General features: G+C 37.8%; 1 pseudogene; it reads right to left on the bottom strand.

Annotated features, from left to right (window-relative positions):
• Window positions 1–2,068: 2,068 nt before the first annotated feature.
• Window positions 2,069–3,145, bottom strand: LOC150004283 (glyceraldehyde-3-phosphate dehydrogenase pseudogene; annotated as a pseudogene).
• Window positions 3,146–5,229: the final 2,084 nt, after the last annotated feature.

Raw genomic sequence — 5,229 nt, forward strand, 5'->3', positions numbered from 1 at the left:
AAAAGTAAATAAAATCTTTTTAAAAATGCAGTTGATTTCTGGATACTCAAATATTTGCTGAGTATTAATTTAGAAAAACAAACCACACTTAAGAAAAAGTCACATTATAAGTTCATTCAACATAAATAAAACTATTTTAAGGCTATTCTAAGGCGGGTGTACCTTCAGCCAGGTTTCTTATTTTTGTATTCCTTACTTCAGGTGTAACATTGTAGTCAGAAAGTAGATAATGGGACTGTCTAGGATGATGACTGAGGCCTGGCAAAATCCTTAGTTCTAGAAGAAAGAGGAATATATATATATATATATATTTTATACATTATTCTATTTTTTAATATTTTAATCACCGAAGCATATATTTATTGGTGAGAGAGAGGAAGAGAAACATTGATGGGAGAGAAATATCAATTGGTTGCTTCCCGTATGTGCTGCACCAGCACAGAGGACAAACCTGCAACCTAGGTATGGGCCTTGACCAAGGATCAAGCTTGTGATCTGTCAGTGCATGGGATGATGCTCTGACCAACTGAACCACACTGACACTGGCCAGGGCTATTATACGTTATTTATATTAAAGCACTATATGGTTCTTAGTCAAGGAGAAATATTTATGTGAAAAATATATGCTACAATAAATAAAAATTAAAAAATTAATTAGGGATCTAGGATGTATGTTCATGTCACTAGAAATTTAATTTAAACAATTACATTTACTGTACAAAAGTATTCATAATCAATGTTACCTTATGCTAGATAATATCACAAAAATGTTCTGGAAAACCATCTACCAAAGTCATTTCCCACTGAAATTGTTTCTTGGTTATTTGTGGCTTATTTTATGATGAGCTTGATTTCCATTTCAACTCTATCTAGATTTTACTGGTCCTGTTTGTACATTAGATTCTTAGGGAGGTGAAATCTTGTTCATCTTGTTTGCCAGGGCCTGACATATAATTTACTCTAAGTAAATAGTAAATGAACAAAGTGAATGAACTTATAAATAGGAGTTCTTAAGCTTTAGTCTTAGACAGCTTAGAGAGGTTAAGTAAATTCCTCAAGACCACCCAGTAAGAGGTGGTGTGGGGATTCCAACCCAGGAACTGAGGGTCCCTGATCTTAACTGGCAGCATTGGGCCCTCTAGCAACCCCTCTGGGGGAATCTGCCTGGGCTCTTTTGCTTCCCTTGGCAGCAACACAGAGGCCTGGGCTCCAGCTTTGTGTTACTTCCTCAGGACCCTTAGGCTGGTCTTAGAAGGAACCATGTCCTGTAAACAATAAAGTGAAGCTAATATCTTAAATGGCTGAATTGGAAGGGTTGTTAGCTACTTACCACAGTTTTTGCCTATTCAGATACATTCTTATTATTGATAGCTGTACTTGGCTGGGATGAGAATGATGTTTGAAAATTTTTATGTTAAGGTGACAGCTTAGGTGTTGGTGGGGAGAACCTGAGAGCTGTGTTTTAAATCTTATTAAAACCTACCTCTATCTGAAAATACTTTTTAAAGTTTTTGTTCCCTAAATATGGATAATTATTGTTTTGTCCTCCTACTCCAAAAACTTTCTAAAAACTTAAAATATTTGAGACAACTGACAAAAGAAAAATTCAATTCTACTCATTTGTCTTTGCTTTTATATATACATATTTTTGATGCCTAATGAAACTGAATTTTCATTGCTTTTATGCTATATTGTCACACGGGTAGGTGGTATTTCAGTTTCTTTTCTAAAACTGTCAGTTCAACCATTTCAATCTGAAGTTAATTAATCAGTGTTGGTAGGTAAGATATTTATATTGATTAGCTTTTCCTTTAAGAAATTTTTTTGGGGTCTGGGTATTGATGATGCTACAAAATTTAAAAGATCCTAAGAGTTAAAGGAAAAGGAAGCTTTTCTCTTAAGTCTTTAGCTCTTCATTCCCTGTTCACAGAGCAACTGCTATTTCTTCTTCTTTTTCTTTTTGGCTGGGTACGATGAACTTTATTGATGTTGCATGATAAGGCAGGGCTTCCAAAGTTTTTCCCCCTCTTCAGCGGGTCTGGGATGGAAAGTGGAAGTCAAGAGATCCTCAATGTGTTGGGGGATCGATTTGGGGCAAGGACTCCCCAGCAGCTGAAAGCCTCTCTGCCTCTCGCTGGGGCGGGTGGTCCAGGGGCTTATTCTTTGAAGCCATGTGAACCATAAGGTCCACCACCCTGTTTCTGGGCCAAATTCATTGCCATACCAGGAAATTAGCTTGACAAATTGGTCATTGACGGCAATGCCAGCCCCAGCATTGAAGGTGGAGAAGTGGGTGTCACTGTTAAAAGTTGCAGGAGAAAACCTGGTCTTCAGTATAGCCCAGGATGCCCTTGAGGAGGCCCTCTGACACCTGCTTCACTACCTTCTTGATGTCATTGTATTTGGTAGCTTTTTCCAGGTGGCATGTCATATTCACAGCTGACACATCAGGGAGGGGACATGGGAGGCCATGCCAGTGAGCTTCCCATTCAGCTCCAGGATGACCTTGCCACAGCCTTGGCAGCACCAGTAGAAGCAGGGATGATGTTCTGTGCAGACCCTTGGCCATCACATCACAGCTTCCCAGAGGTGCCATCCACGGTCTTCTGGGTGGCAGTGATGGCATGGGCTGTGGTCACGTGTCCCTTCTCCGTGCTGAAGTTGTCATGGATGGTGCAGGGGGACCAATTGGTTGATGGCGCAGGATCATTGCTGACAATCTTGAGGGAGTTGTTATACTTGTCATGGTTCACACCCATCACAAACATGGGGGCATCCACAGAGGGGCAGAGATGATGACCTTCAGCTCCACCCTTCAAGTGAGCCCCAGGCTCCTCCATGGTAGTGAAGACACCAGTGGGCTCCACAACATATTCAGCACCAGCATCACCCCATTTGACATTGACAGGATTTTGCTCTTGGAAGATGGGGACGGCCTTTCCATTGATGCAAGTCTTCTGTTCTCAGCCTTGACTGTGCCTTTGAACTTGCCATGCGTAGGATCATACTGGAACATTTAGGCCACATAGTTGAGGTCAATGAAGGGGTCACTGATGGGAACAATGTCCACTTTGCCAGAGTTAAAAACAGCCCTGGTGACCAGGTGTCCAATACAGCCAAATCTGTTTACTTTGACCTTCGCCATCATGTTTCAGGGTTGCCTCTGGCACTGCATAGGAATACATGGCTGTCTGTCCAACAGGAGGAGCAGAGAGCTACTGGTGTTGCTTTGTATCATGTCAAAGAAGACTCCTGCTCATTTGAGCTATGTGTGTGGTGTGTGTGTATAAATGTGTTTGTGTTTCCGAAAGTTACACACATACAAATGGTGGCATATACATGCTGTTCTGCATCTTGCTTTTTTCATTATGTATATTGGGTAGAAGACATTTCAATAGCTACATAGCATTCCTTACCTGAGCATTTCTTTAGCCAGACATCTTGTTTTTTCCAGTGAAAGTTATTGTGCGCACAGCATTTGTTCTTAGTGTGAGCCTAACTGCAGGATAAATTTTTAAATATGGAATTGCTAGTCCAAAGAGAATATGCATTAAACATTTTTTGATCTATATTTCTATGTAGCTCCTCCAAAGAAGTTTTTAAATTTTTATTTCAACCAACAGTGTATGAAAGTGTTAGTTTCCCTATTTTCTCACCAACACAGTATGTCATTATATTTTTGGTATTTGCTAATATGATAGTGATAATGGTATCTCATTGTAGTTTTAGTTATCATTTTTCTTATTACAAGTAAAATGGAGCATGTTTTTATATGTATAAAAGACCCTTGTATTTCTTTTATATATACTATTTGCCCTTTTAACCTATTTCTGCTAATTGGTCTTTTTCTTATTGATATAGGTATTCTGTATATTAATAAAGTATTAGTTTATTGTTTATGGTGATATTTACTACAAATAGTTTCCTAATATTTTGTCATTTCTTTTTATTTCATTGATATAGTCTTTTATGACTTTTGGATATTTTTTTCTATTTAACCTTCTTTAACTCTGAGATAAATTCTTCCATGTTTCTTCTCCTACTGCATGTGTGTGTGTGTGTATATATATATATATATATATATATATATATATATATGTAAATATTTTATTCATTAAGAATTTATTTTGGTCTCTAAATGAGGTAGAGATCTTTTATTTTAATTTAAATATTTCAGATGGCTACTCATTGTCATGTATTATTTATTGTTTAATCTGTCTTTTCCTTGTTTATTTGGAAGTCCATTTTTAAATTGTTTTTTAAATCATTTTTTATTTTTCATTTACAGTTGATATACAAAATTATATTAGTTTAAGGTGTGCAACATAGTGATTAGATATTTCTATAAATTATGAAGTGATCACTCCAATAAATCTAGTACTCACCTGTGACCATACATAGTCATTACAATATTACTGACTGTATCCCCCATGCTGTACTTTACATCCTGGTAACTATTATTTTTTAAATATGCTTTATTGTTTATGCTATTACTATTGTCCCAATTTCTTTTCCCTTTGTTCCCCTTCACCCAGTGACCCCCACTCCAGTTGTCCCCCCCCCCTTAGTCCATGCCCATTGGTTGTGCATATAGTTCTTCTCAACATCTTCCTATCTACTCCACTCCCTCCTATGCTTCTTAATTCCTGTACCATCTCCCTCCCTTTCCTCCCTTCTCCCTCCCCACTGACCTCCCCCCAATATGTTCTCCATACCTATAATTCTTTTCCCACTCTCGTTACCTACTTAGTCTGCCTTTGTTTCAATTCCCTAGCTTCTGTTGTTGGTTGTTGTGATACGGTTTTCATTTTAATGTTCATAGTTTTGATTCTCTTCCTAAACAAGTCCCTTTAACATCTCATATAACAGTGGTTCGAATCTGATGAATTCCTTCAGTTTTACTTTGTCCTGGAGCACTTTCTCTGCCCTTCATTTCTGAATGACAACTTCACTGGATAGAGTAATCGTGGTTGTAGGTTTTTGCTTTTCATTACTTTGAATATTTCTTGCCAATCCCTTCTTGCCTGCAGAGTTTCTTTTGAGAAATCAGCTGACAGTGTTATTGGGACCCCTTTGTACATAATTCTTTTCTTCTCTCTTACTGCTTTTAAGATTCTCTCTTTATCCTTAATTTTTGACATTTTGATTATAACGTGTCTTGATGTGGTTCCCCCTGGGTCCAGTTTTTTTTGAACTTTCTGTGCTTCCTGGACCTGTAACTATTTCCTT

Source organism: Furipterus horrens, unplaced genomic scaffold, assembly GCF_987537825.1.
Source record: "Furipterus horrens unplaced genomic scaffold, mFurHor1.1.pri manual_scaffold_7, whole genome shotgun sequence".
In the NCBI taxonomy this organism is placed as follows: Eukaryota; Metazoa; Chordata; class Mammalia; order Chiroptera; family Furipteridae; genus Furipterus; species Furipterus horrens.